At 38.2% G+C, this 18,028-nt stretch overlaps 1 protein-coding gene across 14 annotated transcripts in view; it reads left to right on the plus strand.

Annotated features, from left to right (window-relative positions):
* The window catches only part of SLC7A2 (solute carrier family 7 member 2), an 87,318-nt gene that overhangs the window by 2,350 nt on the left and 66,940 nt on the right, over window positions 1-18,028 (plus strand). For 9 of the 14 annotated variants that reach the window (XR_003677508.2, XR_003677507.2, XR_003677506.1 and 6 more), the window contains exon 1: window positions 7-145. The exons of 2 other annotated variants lie outside the window; for them this stretch is intronic. The gene's annotated coding sequence lies outside the window, so the exon portion shown is untranslated. Of the gene's footprint in view, window positions 1-6; window positions 146-181; window positions 267-18,028 lie in introns of those variants that run through there. 3 more of the 14 variants (XM_028481248.2, XM_028481250.2, XM_028481251.2) reach the window with 2 other exon arrangements.

Genomic DNA, 18,028 nt, shown 5'->3' on the forward strand with positions numbered 1-18,028 from the left:
CCCCTGCATCAGCAGGCGGACTCTCAACCACTGCGCCACCAGGGAAGCCCCATGTATGTATTTTTTAAGTGTTCAGAGCCATCTGCTGGTTTTATTCTGATGCCCTTCAGTGACCAACTTTCAAAACAGAACCTTAAAGATACCGGTAGGTTGCTATTTGTTTTATTATTTCCCCAAACAGGATATGAACACATTGATTTCATGGACTGGCTTCTTGTAGACTACTTACTGCATGTGAGACATTTAGAACAAAAGCAACATTTCCAGTTGAGTATATTTCTGAATATTCACATACTTAGTAACGTGTACCTGTTTGGATGTTTTGTCACCCAACTGAATACTGAAAAACTCAGTTAACTAAGATTTCAGTTACATGATACCGCTTGTCTAAATGATTTTGAGGACTTAAGTGGTTAACTTATTCCTACACCTTTATCTGAATATTCAAAACCATGTAAATATAGCCTGGATAAGAAAAAAAATAATGATATTGTTCTTTTCATTGTTCTCTGTTTTAATAGCTTTTCATTCTCCAGCCTAACACAATGTCTGGCACATAGCATGTGCTCCTTATTGTTGAGTGAAGGCTGCTGATTTTAATACTTTAAAAAAGGGTGTTATGTCTGTCTTCAAAGGTATATTCCTTCATTGGAAAATACTGAGTCCCTACTCTGTACTCAGCATTAGACATCGAAAAGTAGTGTGCAGCTCCAATTTTGGAGAGATTCTACAATGATTTTTGTATTCCAGAAACCCTCCATTGATGGATTTTAAGAGTAGTTATTTATTTTGTTGTAATTTTATGTAAAGTATCAACACCTATAAACAGATGACTTCAGTACTCTCTACACCAGGAAGCAAGCAAGGAACACATTCTCTGAAATATGAAGATGATGTTACTTTCTGTTCCATTGTCAAAAGCACCTGTGCTTTGGCATTTTTGTTTTACTGGTAGTAACAAATTTGTCCTGACTCTTATATTTTCCTTTCATTGCATTTCTGGCTATTTTCTAAGAAGTGGTGTCGTGGAAATGTTGTAGATGGTATGGACAAAACCAAAGCAACAACTGGGGGTTCATTTCCACCAGACTCTAACTAGTTGATCAGGCTCTAACTAGCTGAGTTAAGATAATCAGAGCATGATTTACCTACTAATTTTTTTTTGTCCAATTTAGTAAAAATAACTGTTATATATTAATCTGTGGAAACAAGCAGTATGCTATTATTTTTCAAGTGCTTGTGGACTCTTTTAAACCTTAAATGTTTCTGAGAATGGCCTCTGATGCCATTGTTAACCTTCTCATTGGTAAGTACAATTAGTGTTGACTTAAGATTTGAGTTAATGTGGTTTTTGTTTAAAAGTCTGGATTTGAATATGTGGGTCACATCTCTTCTGTTCATATTTAGACTTTTACTTCCAATATCTCTCCTCCGAAAAGTCTGTGGTTCTCGGTTTTTCTGGGTGTGTACGAACATGAATGGTTTGTTGAAAATCTTGAAGTTTCTTACATCCGAGATTGAAACATCAGCTAGGGTGTCCTATGTGACGACTTAGTACTGAAAATGTCATGTATTTAATTTTATGCCTTCTCCTTATCCCACTACAAAAATAAAGTAAAAAATACCAAAATAAAACCCATACGTTCACACCTATTCTAGTGCTGCATACTAACTAGCGCCTCTGTTCAGAACTTATATCATCTGGGATTCGGCAGTGAGGTAGATGAGATAAGAACATTTCATTACCTTTCTTCTAGGAGTTTAAAAAAAAAAAAAGCTCGGACTATGTTATATTCATTTTTGGAATATTTTATGAACAATACACAACAAAGAATTTTTATGTTCCTTGTTGATTCTTGCTAGTTTTTCCCACAGTTGTGGGGAAAATTCTTTTCTTTCCTTTGCCCACTCTGGTTCCATCAAAGGCTTTTAAGTCTTCATACAGTCATACCTAATACAATGCTGTTTATGCCATCAAAGCCCACTTCCTTCCAGTGGAGACCTAGTGATCACCCTGGATAGAGCTTGATGTCACCAGGGATGCTGAACAACACTGTAACTAAGATGCTCTCATTTTATACTTCTACTGTTGCCCATCTTTTTTTTGATTTTAAAGGATCTTTCCATTTAAAAACAGATGCTTGTCTTTTCAAAAAGTCAAGTTTAACATAAAGCTCACTTTTTATTCATTCTCCTCCTTTGTGGGCAGAAAGATGTTATCTGAGTTGGTAACTTATCATAATTAGAAGATAAAAGTTGACGGGTTAGGGTCTTTTCTGCACTTGGCTCTGGATATCCAGCTGCCATCTGGTAAATGATGATAATGATGATAGTCACTAGTGGAATTAACAGTTATTATGTATTGAACCATAAGGAAAAAATTGGTTCTCTTGGCATGTTCAGCCTTATTTGTTTACTTCCTCAATGTGAACTCGGGGAAGATTTTTCAGAATGCAATTCAATTTCTACTTAAAAAAAATCACATTAAAATCTCTAGAATTTGAAATATATTTGAGTGGTGGGGTGGGAAGTCATCTCTGTATCACATGCAAATTGTATTTTTCCAAAGTATGTGTATCCTTTGGATTTTCTCCCTCACCGGCCCCCATTCATCCTGCTGGTTTCTTTAAAAAAAAAAAAAAAAGCATCCATTTGGTGGAGACAGCTGGATTTGATTTTTGTGAAACTAGCATGCGAAATCATAGTTTTTAGCAATTGTATGTACAAACAAATTACTGAATACTGTTTTGATACATTGGGATTCCCTTGGAATAGGAAATATGACTTTGATTCTAAGAATATCCTAGGAGATGATCCATTTGGAGTCTTCCATGATCGGAGGTTAGCTAATCCATTTTGGATGAATATGTGTTATAAATATATACAGCCCAGATCGAGAGTCTGTAGAGAAGCGAAGAATAAATCAATGACTTGGTCTCTGTGGGCTTTGACCACCAGTGAAGGAGTTAACAAGTACACACACAGTAGGAAGAGAATGATAAAGCTGCCATTTGATTGAGCCATACACAAAGCTGAAGGTATCAGGAGGAGAGGTAACAGTCTGTTCTAAACTTCTCTTTTTTATAATGTGTGTTGTGTTCCTGACATAGACTAAATGCTCCATCAATTTAAGGTACTATTGTCATCACCATTACAGTTACTATTATTGCTGTTAAAACCACTATCACTCTTCCTCCTCCAGATGCTCTTTGGTGAAACTTGGGTCACTTAGACTTGAGTTCTGGCTGAGCATTTATTTACAAAAATTTGCATTTGGGAGGGGGCAGTAATACTTATTAATCATTTGGCAGAACTGTCTGTCATTTATTACCCTGACACTCAAGAAAATTAATGATGTTTAACTGAGAATTCAAACTATTCTGAAAGGTCTTAGAGGAAAGTTAAAACACATTAGGAGATTATATTTTAGGTGAAAAATTTGAAGAATAAAGTCATTCCAAAAGTGCAGTCAAATTAAGAACATGAGATTATCTTAACTTCTCACTCCGACAGTTGAGTGCTACGTTGGTTAAGTTTGGTGCATTTATACAAACTTAGTGAGTTTAAAACCCATAAGGGGCCTTGTCAGGAATATAAAAATCCTAAGAGGTCTTCAGCCATCCCTCCCATTTTTGCTTCTCCTGCAGGAGTCCCTCTGAAATCCAGGAAAGCAGTCCCCAGCTATAGTTTAGTGTTGGTTCCAGTCTTGGCTTTTAGTTTAGAATGGACAAAGGACTGATAAAAATGCTGGTTGCTGAAGAGATACTTTTCTATTACTTGTTAGAGAGGGAAGAGTTCTTTGGTTAGAAGGAGACACATTCAGTTCAGTTCCTACCGTTGACCTAGAAGAAGAAAAAAATGTTCTAAAAGAAATTATATAACCAAAAATATATTTACTGTCATCTTCAACATAGCTCTTCTATTGTACAAGGAGGGTTTTTAATGAAGACCTGGAACTGGGTACCACTGCTTCACCTTCCAGGTTTCAGGCTCCTGTGAATGTACCTTTTAAAAAAAAATCTGATAATTGTTCCCAAGAGGTGGTGTGTGTGTGTGTGGGGGGGAACAGGCAATTGATTTACATTCTCAGTGTAATAGGCAAATCTTTATTTAAAGGAATCCTGGGGTGAATCCATTTCTACTAGGTAAAAATCACTTCATAGGGTTTTTGTTTAATGGACCTCAGATGCTCAGAATTCCTTTAATCATAATTCTTTGTTTGCAGTACACTTTCTCATGCCATTATTGGCTCATGTATGGTCAGTAAATATTACCCACTTTAGATTCTTGGGTTGGGTGGTGGGTGGATATTCACTGTATTATGATTTTAAAATGATATATGAATAAATAAAATTTTAAATTTCCCCTAAATAAATTAGTAAATAAAATTTTCACAAATGTCTCCTTTGTGTTTTTCCTTCAAGTAGAGAACATCTGTACTGAATGAAATTTTCCTTTTGTTCAGAAGGACAGTTTTCTTTAGACAGTGATTTTTTTTTCCTCCTAAAATTCCTTTATATTCACTTCCATAACATTCCTGGTATCTTGAAGGGTACTTATTATTTTTCAATGGGGCTCAGTCCACAGGATATTTGCAATTTGCTTAGGTGCTTGTCCTGATAAAAATCCAAATGAAAACTTCCTTATAGTTTGTATCACCTTGGACCTGGGAAAAGCCTGTGTCCAAAAAAATTCAGGCTACTCTGTATAGATTTTTTATGTGCCTTAATTATCATATTAAACAACACAATTTTATACTTGTATTTCAATCCAACACAAAGATTTAAGTGGTTTATTTAATTCCGTTGTAATCTGAGCAATTGTTTGGGAGATATTTTTGTGAGACTTAGAAGGAGCCTGGGGTGAGCTTTGACACTCCATCCTGAGGGCTTATTAACATTCTAGAATGTTTGGGCAACATTAGGAATTTACCTTTGTTCCAAGGCAGCCCATGCTAGAAAACGAAGTCAAATTGACTATGATTAATCAGGCGAAGTGAGATTGCTGTTTCAGCTTTTAGTTTTTGACATTTTGCAGTGATCTGGACTTTCAGGAAGGAGTTGACAGAAGGACTAACAACCTTCATCCAAGTGTAAAACTTACTGAGAGTTCAGTTTTTTCATCCCTTTGAAATTAAAGGGCACTGCTGAGTTTTTAGCGCGTCTCAGCGCTTGGAGTATAAGTATTGAGCACCAGCTCCGTGCCGTGTGAGCATGTGTCTGAAGAGGTGAATGAGAGAGGCCGGTGGGGCTCCCACTTTAGTCTCTATGGAGCTTCATGGTGTTCAGAGTGAATAGTTTCCTCTCTTTGGCTTTTTAACCTATACTGTGAATTTACATAGACACATTTCGAGCAGAAATTCAAGGTCATATTCTTTTTCGTAGAATCATATTAATGTTTACAACATGACGTCCATGCTGTTTAAGCAGTCCCTGAAATGTAACTGTGTACCTCCTAAAAGACTGGACAAGTGAATCAGGTGGGAGAACTAAAGAGATTCAGGTTGAAAAAGAAAAGATTACATTGACATATGTCTTTTCTAATGAAAGGCTTCATGACAAGTTTCATACAGTTTTGATCAACTGTATTTGGACTAATGGCACTTACAGTTCTTTGGTATAAGTACTGTAGTACTTAGAATTCTTTGATATACAAAGATATCAAAAATGTCAAATTCTTTTGATTCTAATAATGTCTATACTTCAGTAGAAGAAAGAAGAACCACACACATGCATGTAGAATGCCCCTACCCCATGGGAGTTCAAGAATCCCTGAATTCCAACCGGTGGACACCTAGGGTTTCTGGAACCCAGAATAAGAAAGAACCCTGCAATTCAGAAGCCATTTCAACCGTGGGAAAACTGTCTTAGGAGAGAACCCTTTGGGGCAGGATGGGGACTTCCCGGTCATATGTCCTTTCCCCTTGTTGATATAACATTGCTTGTGGCCTCCGAGGAGGAGCTGAGAACGGGCCCAGAGGCGGGTGGGACAGTGGGGTGCTCCGAGTTAAAGAGCTTGGACAATAACGCAGTGATGACCCTTCCCGTTGAGCCATGGTGGAAGCAGTTCCCTGGCCTTGAAGGGATACTTTGGACTTTAATTGTCACCAGCATCAAATTCCTCCAAAATTCTCAGAATTCTTTCCTCCAAATTCTGAGATTCACAGATGTCTATGTCTACCTATGGACCAGGAAAAAAATTTGATTCTAAGTTAAGCTGAGATCATTGAGTATGTATAAGATATACACAAATGGGAAGAAAAAGAAAGAATGGATAAGAATAATCAATGCTCTCTTTTCTTATCTAAAATTGGAATACCTTTCGAGTGACATTAGAAATCCAACCTTATGGCTCAATGTCAGTCTGACATGGATCTTCTTGTAGAAATCTCTGAAATGCAATAAACGTATAGTTTAATAGAACTAAAGAGGTCATAATAAAGACGTAAGCATCACCGCCGAGCCTTGTTAGTTTTCAAAGTATAAAATAACTAACTGAAAGCTTTTCCTTTTCCTTGTCATGTTTGTTTAATAACATGCCTAATGAATAATAGCAAAGCAGAGTGAAGAATTTTTAAGTTGGTTTCTCTACTGAAATTCTTATCCATTGCCAAACTTGCTTTGTAAGTGGTTAAGATCTGTAAGGTTTTGTTGCAGAAAGGCCCTCTTTTACATGCATTACATTTGTGACATAGTGGTTGTGTAGGTGGAGTAGGATCTGTGTGCAGTATTCATCAAGAAAATAGCACAAAGCGCATTTACAGGCCATGGAGAAACAATAGCGGGTGTTGATAAAATTTGTAGTACTAGAGCTTTGAAAACGTGCCTGTTGTAAACTCTCCTGAAACTTAGAATTCCACCTTTAAAACAAAATCATGTTTTCATTAGATTATAGTACATGAATAAGGCACTGCATCCTGGAAGTTTGGTTCTACCATTGTGAGGATGGTGAGACACTGTTGTGATAGCAGGTTTTGTATTCCATTCTCTGAACTTAGCAATACACCGAAAGCTGTCTTGTGGGCAATTTCTGAAGTTTGGAAGCTTTCACCTCCAGCCCCCGTGGTCATGGACAGTTACTGAGTTCTTGGCTCTAAGTGTACCAAGCACGGTGCTAGGCAGGTTTGGAAGGGAAGTAAGCTCCTGAGAATGACATTTTAGAGCTCCCTTTTAATAGTTAAGAAAGTGAGATCTTAAGAGTTGTAACTCATCTGAGGTCAAGACAGCTAGGAGCAGAGTGAAGACTTGATTTCAAGCTTTTTGACGTAGCAAAAGCGCTGATTTATTTCAGGCCATTCCGTTTCTGTAAAAGCAAATCCTAATGACTATAATACACTACTTAGGTGGTAGGAATTTTATAAGTGGGGATCAAAATACAATTTTAACTTGAAAGTTTTTAATTTTAAAATTTCTTGGAAACTAACATATTTGAATAAGACATTTTAGTAATAGCGACAAGCTCGTGATGTGAACAGTTTTTATGGAAAAATGGAATCTTAACCTAAAAATAAAAAGACTTTACATATGGATTCTAAGCCATCTAAAGTCATTAGGATTTATACCTCGTAAGTGGTGCTTTTAAACAAGTTCTGTTTGGAGTGCTGTTGTGCTATCTTTCAAAAAAAAGCTGTTTGAATTTTTACTTTTTCGGATTATCATAGCTAACAGATGGTTTGCACTTAGTTCAGTGAACCAAACAAAAAAAGAACAGACTCTGCATAAAATTTCTGTTGATAGTGCATTTTATCTCACTGAAATGGATCATATGAACTTTCTGAATAATGAATAGCATATTTACATTATTCTGATCTTTTCTGCTACGGAGTAAGAAAGAAATGTGAAGGACAAACAGCCTAACATTATCATTTTAAAAGTTATTCTGGTGAATTAAAGTATTTTTCTATTCTTACTGCATTGCTAATGCTGGGTGTGTTCCATGCGCTGCTTGCAAAAAAATTGTTCCAGTGACTTTGAAAGCATAAGGCACTATTTATCTCATTGAACTACTAGAACTGGTAGTAAATTAATTTTTATAAGGGTCTTAAGCCTTAAAGTTTCAAGAACCCACATCATTTTGCTAATCCCAATTTTGAAAGAATTTAGTAGAGTTGCAATCCAATATTTGACTTTCTATTGATTCACCATCACCGGCCTGTTCATAGTTGTTGGTCGATGCTTGTGTGTGGTGGGAAATGTGTACATGATGGTGGCCTAAGGTGGGCAGGATGGTATTACCGAAGTGGAGGTAACTTGACTAGTGAGGAGTGCAGGTAGCAGCTGTAGTAGCTGGTACCAATGGTAATTGAAAGTTCAAGAGTCTTTTGTTTTAGGAATGGGGCTTTACTTCATCACATACAATTTTAATTCATTACATATTAGACCAGAGAAATCAGTAAAGTGGAGCTATATAATTTCACTTCTAATTTTGTATGCATGAATCAGAATTCAGACTGTTTTCAAGAATTGGAAGAAAGGTGCTCACTTTATTGAACTAAGTATAATTTCTGTTGAGTGACATAAAAAGGGAAAAAAGAATGCAAAAATCTTTATTTTTTTGCCCTCCCAAAAATGATGTATGTAGAATAATGTTTTAAGGCAGAGAAAGTAATTTTTCTCTAGTATTCTTGTCAACAGAACTTCTACAGCAATTATTTTCTGAATTGGATTTTCCATGTCTTTAAAGGCATAATATATGGCATTGCTAGTTTAATAAATCATGAGATTCTAGGCTCAGAAGAAGCCTATACATTTCATTTTAAGCAGAACCATGCCTAACCATTCCTCATAAGCATGTGTACTATGTAAGAGTGAGCTGGAGATTGTACATGTGCAGACATAGCTGCAGGAAAGTCAAAATTCCTAACTAGTATCATAAATAATAATATTTTCATATTTAAAAACAAAATGTTGAGACTATCTATAACTGAAGAAAACAATCAGCATTTTGTCCTTAATTTCTTAATCCCCAAAATGTCTATATAACAGTGTAGGTCAAAAAGGAAAATCCTGGGCTTCTCTCAACCCACAAAGAGCATGTAAATATCAAAGACACGTAGTAATCTTGATTCTTCCCTGCAAGAGTACATGCTGTGCCCTTACAGGATTGCTTGGGAGCAAAGTAGCTGAGCACATTCATGAGGCTTCCTTCACCTCACAGAGTCTTCCGTTGATTTGGTCCCAATTCCCTGGGTACAGGCATGTGATACAAATGAGTGAAACAGGTTAGTGCAAAATAGTAAGGAATGGTCGGGAACTGTGGTGAACCAGAGAGCAATGAATTTTAAAAATACTGTGTGTCCCCAAAACATACACTGGGAGTTGGGAAGAGTGACTGATAAAACATTTATACAGAACCAAGCAGAGTTCCTGACATTGTGAGAGTGTCACATTGTGGAATGAGACTGCAGCCCAGAAAACCCATATTTGTATCCTAGATCTCTTTAAATATGTCAGAACACACTGGCAAATGAAGCAATTCCAAATCTATTTTCCCTTCTTCAAAAGACACGTAGAAAGAAAGAGGTTGGGAAATATCCATATAGCCGCTATTGATGGGAGTTGACTCCCATCAATTTTCAGGTTTTCCAGATTTCCTTCTTAAATTTTCAGGTTTTCCAGATTTCCCTATTCTCTTAAAGATACTCTGAGCGGAAGCAAAATTCAATCTTGGTAGAAATGTCCTTTTCCTGCTTCTTAGAGCTCATATTTGTCTCCTAGGCTAGCTTCATTATCCTTTCATTCAGCCAAAAATGTTCTCTTGTAAAAATGATCAACTAAAGCCTCATCTCCAAACAGATTCTACTTTTTCAAATTATGAATCACAACTTCCTTAAGTCTTGGAAGCATACAGTAGTGAGGATAAAGGCAGTGGAGACTGATAAACTTTGCTGAAATGAGAAAGGTAAAATCTCCTGTTTGTGTGTGATCTGAATATTCCCAGCATTTAATATTGTGATTTTCTAGGCTACGTGGGTGAATGATAGAGCTTTTCTTTTCTCGTCTTGTAGAAGATTGTTTTATGTGTGATAGGTAGGTACATTGGTAGAGGTTTTTATTACCTGCTACTCAGAGCTAAATATTCCATACAGGGGTACATGGGGAAGGGGAGAGACAGAGGAATTACAGTTGCGAACACTAAAATAGACTTGTTGCATAAGGTGAACCTTTAAACTTGAGAAAGGTTTACCAAATCAATATTTATTTGATCTGAATAGGGGATATGTAATGGTGTAATACCCTTTGACATTTTTCCAAGTCATCAGTATCATGAGGACCTACCTTGTGGGTTTTTAAAATTTTCTAGTCACCGTGAACTTACATGATTATCACTTTTTTGGGAAGATGAGAATGTTGAGTGGAGTGGGAGGTTTTTGGCAATATGGACCTTGGTGTAAACTAACTACCTATTCTCCTACTATTGGTTTATATCTGCAGAGAATCATGACAAACTTAGTTTATCAGCCACAAAAAAGAAGTCGTATCATTAAATCATAGAATCTGAGCTGGCAGATAATTTAGCTAATACCCTTTTAACTAGGCCTGGTTCCCCACATTTCTGAATCATTCTGAATCACCTGTCCCCTCTTTAAAATGACAGAAATCTGACACCTTTTTGGGAAGGCAGCTTCTAATGGACAGGAACACTCTTTATTAGGGTGTGCTGCATCGTATTGGGTCAGTGTCTTACTCTTTTTCATATTATATCCTTTTTTTGTAGTTTTATCTTCTAGTATAATATGGAGTCATTGTCTCCTTACACATTGCCATTCACATATTTAAAGAAAGCTATCGTCTCTTCTCTAAGGCTTTCCCCCACCCCAAGAGTGAAAAGAAGCAAAATGTAGAAATATGAGCAACTTATCTTTCTAAAACTCTTTGCCCAGCACTTTTCTTGTTCACTTAACCCTTATATCACTTCTGTAACATCTCTTTCCAAGATGGGAAGACTGAGAGTCCAGTGACTTGCCCAGATACATGGCCAGTAACTCTCAGAGCTAACTGGCTAGACTCAGAGCAGGGTTCCCTCTCTGGGGCCCAGCTGCATCCCTGCTTATCGTACCTGAACACCTGCATTGTCTTTAATTGTCTTCAAGTCATGACATGGCTTCCAGACCCCTCACCCTACGCTGGTCACTCTTTACTGGACATATTTGGTCAGCATTTAAGAAAAAGATGGCAGCTACAGCCAAGCATCCATCCATTCAGGGAATATTTGAGTGGCTGCTATGTGCCAGACATTCTCTAGGTATTTGGGGTACACCAGTAAACAAAGCAGTCAAACGAAGTTCTCGCCCTCATGAAGCTTACATTCGGAGGGTTTCCAACAGGGCTCAGACCCCTTCCCCCACAGCAACACCCAAGAGGAGTTTGAAACAGGGGACTGAAGAATTGGAGTAGCGGGTTCTGTGCTCTTAAGAAGTTGAGATGGGGGACGTCCCTGGTGGCACAGTGGATAAGACTCTGCGCTCCCAGTGCAGGGGGCCCGGGTTCGATGCCTGGTCAGGGAACTAGATCCCACATGCATGCCACAACTAAGAGTTCCCATGCCACAACTAAGGAGCCCGCCTGCCGCAGCTAAGACCTAGTACAACCAAAAAAAAAAGTTAAGATGGGAATTCTATACGAAAACTTAAAATGATGTATTAAAAAATATAATATCTCTGCTCATTTCCCCCTTTTCATCCCTTCAAACAGATTCCTTCTGTGGATTGAGAGAATAATGCTGACTTCTACTGAATTATACCAATTTATTTCCAGGCACAAAATGAGGCAACAGAAAAACTTTTGGTAATAGAAGAGAAAGGTCTCTGATATTATCAGAAGCCATTTGAAATAAAATCTAAGCAAAATGAAAGCATGAAAGATGTGATTTGCTGGGCCCAAGGCTTTATTTGTTCTGGGGTATGTTTTGAATTCAGACATGTGGGGAGGACTAAAAATACGAGATATTTGAGAACCCAAGAGATGGATAAGGAATGAACTAGATAAACTGTAAAATGAATGCAGTGTTTCAGAAAATGGTATATGTTTTTGTAAAAGTAGTATAAGTCTTCAGTTTTTTATTGCAGGAAGCCTTCTTTTATGAAATTGTTTGAAATTTTTGTAGCTAGAAGAAATGAGTTTTAATATATGTTAGAATTTTTAATACAGACATAAGTTATGATACTTATCTGGTTAATTAATTGGTCCTTAAAAAATTTCCCCATTGCTTATATTTTAATAAATATTATACTTTCAATCTTAAGGTAGTAGTGGTTCATGAATTTGGAAGGTTAGACTCTATTGGAGATGAGGTTTTAAAATTCCAAAGTCTGCCAAATATATTTTTGGTATCTGGGTGATTCCCTTCATCATCAGCTGGGTCTTAGATGGGCTGCCAGGAGCCTGGGAACAGCTAGAATTCTGCAGTTCTTTGTGCTGAAATGGTTATGTGGCATAGAGGAAAGGGCATGGACTTTGAAGCTACACAGACCTTGGGTTCAAATCTAGGTCTGTGATTTTGAGCAAGTTCCCTACCATCTCTGAGCCTCAGTTTTGTCAACTGAGGATTGGACAACATTTCCACTTAGGAGTGTGAGGATTAAATAATGTATATCAAGTGCCCAGAACATAATACGAGAGCAACGAATGACCCCAATGATTACTTTTTACTTTCATATCCCGAAGCCTGTGGTAAATGGCCTTGCTTATGAATGGAATCCTTGCGGTTGTCTTTTTCTCCCCAGAGGATAGTCTCAAGTATTTATAACATTTTTCTTTCTTTCTTTTCTCCCTCCACCATATCCAAAACTAAAGGAACAGTACCCTGCAGCTCCATTGATTCTGAGTTTCTCTTCGGCAAGCTATCTCGAGCTACATGATGTAATTGTTAGCTAACATTGGCTTTGAACCAAGCTGTGGCGGCAAGTTTCTTTCCTTAAGGCATGCTCTGGATAGTATTTCCTCTCAGTTTAGAATCTGTACTCATAACCGGACTATTTATTGGCAAAGAACTGCCTGTGCTTCACTTGCAGGACGTGGTGGTCAGCGCTTTGCTCGTCCAAGCGCTGTCTCCTTGGTCCAGGGTTCATCACAGGAACGCTGAACTCTGAAAGACACACTTCACGCTTGTATCTTTAGATGGCACAAACCCAGTAAAAACCTTCAGTGACTGTAACAAAATAGAAACATTGTGAGACTTCATTCCATTGCTTCTAAAAGGTCAATGCCCCTATCATATCTTACTGTGGTGAGTCAGACTTGATTTTGTGTCCTGACTTTGATACATACTAGCTAATACTTCACCTCTCTAAGCTTTGGTTTTCTCATGTGTAGGCTAGGGATAGGAACAGTACGTACCCAATTGGGTTGTTGGGTCATTTATTGGGGTTAATGTATGTAATGCACTTAGCCTACCTCCTAAAACCTAGGGTGTTTTGATAAATGTTAGCTCTCAGTAGTAGCAGCAAAAGAAAAAGTCTTAGTGGTGTTAGTTTATTTGTGTATATTTTATGAACATGTCTCATTTCAGGAATTCCCAGAACTCTTCTTAAGTTTTAAATTGATGGTCGAATTGCCCTTAAGCAATATCTTACAGAAATATCTTTAAGAAAGTCTCTCTCTTCTTTTTTATTCTTGCTGCGTTTTTTCTTCCCTGGATAATTCCAAGTTGCCTGTCTCTGAATCCTGTTTCCTCCAGCTCTGTGCCCCTAGGCCAGCCTCCATGGAGGATATGGAGTTGTGGGTTCTTCTTTTGCCTCTGATGCCACCTTGTATGTAGGTGCTTGTTTCCGATTGCCGTGTGGATTTCTGATCTTTGCTTCGTACCCTTCACACTGTTTCTCTTACTTTTCTCTCTGCTGCTCCATCTTGTCCCCTTCATTCATTCAAAGGTCACTTATATGAAGAAGATGTGTTTCTCAGGTCTTCTGAATAAGGGTGGCCAGGCTCCTAAAACCAGCGTTCACACTTACTTTGCCAAGCTGACTCTTTCTGATTGCTTAAAATATTCTCTTCTTCCTCTTCTCTGTAAGCCCTTCTAGAATGATCCAGGGAGAGCACCTGCTTCTTCTATGAACCTTGGTAATGGATCCATCGTCACTGTCTACCAGCAGAGCAATTGATAGATTGAAACATCTTATTCTCCAACAGTGAATAGGGGAAAAGAAGAGTTTTCTATAAGAAGAAATTATTAATGATTATTATAGTGAAACACATATATTAAAGCTGTAGTATATTTAGTTTTGAATGCTATTTGGCACTGATTTTAGAATTTGGGACATTCTGAGACTATGATAAATGACAAATATGTTTCAAATGTTAAACACATTTTGTGTAAAAAATAGTAAATGTGTTTTAGCAAAGAATCATCAGTAGTAGAAAGTTTTTCTTGTGTCATACATTCCATCAAAATATATTTCAAAGCTGAGTCATATCAAGCTTAGGGATTTATGAGAATGTATTTTTGGCTCTAATAGATAATACACACACACACACACACACACACACACACACAGTGAAGTCCCCATGGGCAGCAATGTTAGTGTTTTCATATTTGCAAATTCCATGTCTTCAGAAAAAGAGGATATATTTTTTAGTAGAGTAGGATGTTAGTTTATTTTATACTCCATTATTGATTTGTGACCACAGAACTGCTATTTGTATCTTAAAAGCAAATCAATTCTCTTACCTACCTTAAGGTTACTTAAATTTTTAACATTGAGCCAAAATGCATCTTACTGAAATGATCTTCTGTAAACCTATTTCAGGCTTGCCGTTTTTCAGATACAGTTTGATTTTGGAAGAAAACACATAGTACCATAATGATATTTACTCTCGCTGGTTTGTTGACATTATTGATTAGGCTAATATATGCCAGGTAACTACATTTTTTCCCCTATTCATCTTTTTTGTACTCCTTGAGCTTTTACAGTACTTGCCTTCTAGGAAAAATATATTCCAAAGATGAAATTGTATATTTTGATAGAGAGAGGTCAAAGACATGTTTACACTTCAGAAAAAGTGCAGAGAAATCCCCTTAGAATTTAGGCAAAATTTGGCATGCTTTGTGTTTTTCCCACACACAAAAGAGCTTGTAAATGGCCTGTGTTTGTTCTTTGTGATTGATGGGAAAGGGATAGTGTAGGGCTGGAATAATTTATATCAGATTAATTTGGCAGGATGCCGATAGTTTTTTGATGTTTAATTCTAGGCACATTGTTTCCATCCTGTTAGTTTGGGTAACCTTCTTGGTTAAGGACTTACACCGAGGGAATTCTGCCGTCTGACCCACACGGAATTGCCGTCCATCCAGTGCTTCTGGAATCCTGGGTCAGACCTTGCTCGCTCTGAAGACAGCCATGGCAACACCCAGCCCGGAGGTGGTGCCGGTAGGAAGAAGGGGCCTCTTTTTGGCTTTCTGGCAGCATGTCTCTCATTAGCATAGGGTGCTAAGGAGGAAAACTTGAGGAGAAGCCTTGAAGAAAGCCTAGCTTTTTACTTGTGTCCCTGCCCAGAATGATGCACTGCTAGCATGTAGCCAGTTATGAAAGGAAGAAATCAAACCCGAACCTGAGGGCAGGTTTCTTAATGCTTTCATTTCCCACTTTAAAATTTTCTGTCAGGCAACTTCTTGAGGGAGATATGACCCAGTGGCCACGCTTAGGAAATTGTATTTGGAATTTCTTTTAGCTGAAGCCTCAGAATATCATTGAGACTGTGCCCTAAAGACTATCATGGCTGCAGCAACACAACCTCTTAGGCAAGGGGAGGAAAATGATCCAGGATATACTTGGGGCCTAAGAGATGAAAAACCTTACCGGCCACAGAGGGGCAGGGCTGAGCATGTGTCCTGGGACCCAAGCGCACTGTGCACTCATTTGACCACCCCGGTAGCTGGCCGAGAGGAGGACCGGGCAGGATTCTTACTATAGCTTATCACATTTTCTCAGATGTTTTTCCTCAACATCGACTTCCCATACATGAACACCTGAAATAAAGACTATGTTCTCAGCTTCTCTTGAAGCATTCTGTGGCGTTGGACTAATTCTAGCTAATATCGAGTAAGGAAAAGTGACCTCTGTGACTTCTAGGAAGTATCCTTTAAAAAAGGGTTCTCGCTTCATCCCTTCTGCTATGGACAGAACGTTTGTGCCCCCCACCAAAATTCATATGTTGAGAACCTAACCCCCAAGGTGATAGTATTAGGAAGTGGGCCTTTGGAAGGTGATGAGGTCATGAAGGTGGAACCTGTATGAATGGGATTAATGCCCTTATAGAAGAGTCTCCAGAGAGCTCCCTTGTCCCTTCTGCCATGTGAGGGCACAGCAAGAAGATGGCCATGGATGAACCAGAAGGCTGGAATCCCTCACCAGACACCGAATCTGCAGGCACCTTGATCTTAGACCTCCCAGCCTCCAGACTGTGAGAAAGAAATGTTTGTTGTGTAAGCCATCCAGTCTGTGGTATTTTTGGTATGCAGTCCAAGCTGACTGGGACACTTTCCACTTCCTACTTCTCACTGACTAGAAGGCAGATGTGGCAGCTGGAGTTTGATGATCGCCTTTAGACCATGAGGTGAATGCTGTATAGCAAGGATGCCAGGGGAACAAGCTAGAAGCAGCTTGTGCCCTTGATCCAGTGGGGCCCAGGCAGTCAGCCTGTAGACCTACTATACACAACAGTGAAATGAGCTTCCGGTCCAAACCATTGTTATCTGGGGTTTTCTGTCACTGCCAGCTGAACCTAATCATAATGAATACAGGGACTTTGTGGTAGTAGAAGTAGAAATGAAGACAGGCAAAAGAGATTTAAAATTTCAACATAGGATAGTTTTTCTTTTTTTTTTTTTAATGGTGAAGAGTGTTATAAAAACAGAATAAAACCTAGAAGGAACTGATAAGTTCTGGGATGAAGATATTTTAAAATTCAGTCCAATTATACTAGAGTAGCTTATATGTAGTTCTTTTGCATAGAAGTGGGACATTTGATAGTTGGAAGATTTTTCTAAACCTGTAGTTCTATGAAAGCTATAAAGTTTTATTCTAAATTTCTTCAGTATATTGTTAAATTTCATAAGTTTTGATTTTTTTTTTTTTTTTTTTTTTTTTTTTTGCGGTAAGCGGGCCTCTCACTGCTGTGGCCTCTCCCGTTGCGGAGCACAGGCTCCGGACGCGCAGGCCCAGCGGCCATGGCTCACGGGCCCAGCCGCTCCGCGGCATGTGGTATCTTCCCGGACCAGGGCACGAACCCGTGTCCCCTGCATCGGCAGGCGGACTCCCAACCACTGCACCACCAGGGAAGCCCATAAGTTTTGATTTTGAAATGGCTTTGTGATTGATTTAACTGACAAATCTGCATTGTGGTCAGACTTGTATTATTTGGTTTTCTTTGAAATTTGTTGAGATTTGCTTTAGGGTCTAAGTTATATCAGTTTTTATATATGTTTCTTATGGACTTGAAAAGAGTGTGGATTCTCTACTTGTTAGATGGAGTGTTCTGTGTGTATAAGTACCCTACATTTCTTTCTGTGTTTTTTATTGTTTGTCTCCCCATCTAAGTTGTGCTTTCCATTAGGATAAGGACTGTATTTTGTTCATGGCTCTTTCTCTGGTGCCTAGAACAGTGGCTGACACTTAGCAGATTCTGATTACAGTTTATATGTTAATTAAGTCAAATTAATTGTGATGTTCAAATCATTTGTAGTATTGATCATTTTTTTTGTATATCTAACTTCGATAATTGAGGGAGGTAAGTTGAAATCTACCAAAGGCGTGCATTTTTCAATTTCTCTCTATAGTTTTCTCCATTTTTGCTTCATGTATTTTGAGGCTATTTTATTAGTGTATACAAATTTAAAATAATTTCTCCCTGGTCAATTGAATCTATTCACATTGTGTAATGGCCCTAATAAGGCTTTTAGTCTTAATGTTTATTGCATCTTATGTTAATATAACTACGTTGGCTTTCTTTTTTTTTTTTTTTTTTTTTTGTGGTACGCGGGCCTCTCACAGCTGTGGCCTCTCCCGCCGCGGAGCGCAGGCTCCGGACGC

Source organism: Physeter macrocephalus, chromosome 20 (assembly GCF_002837175.3).
Source record: "Physeter macrocephalus isolate SW-GA chromosome 20, ASM283717v5, whole genome shotgun sequence".
Classification (NCBI taxonomy): domain Eukaryota; kingdom Metazoa; phylum Chordata; class Mammalia; order Artiodactyla; family Physeteridae; genus Physeter; species Physeter macrocephalus.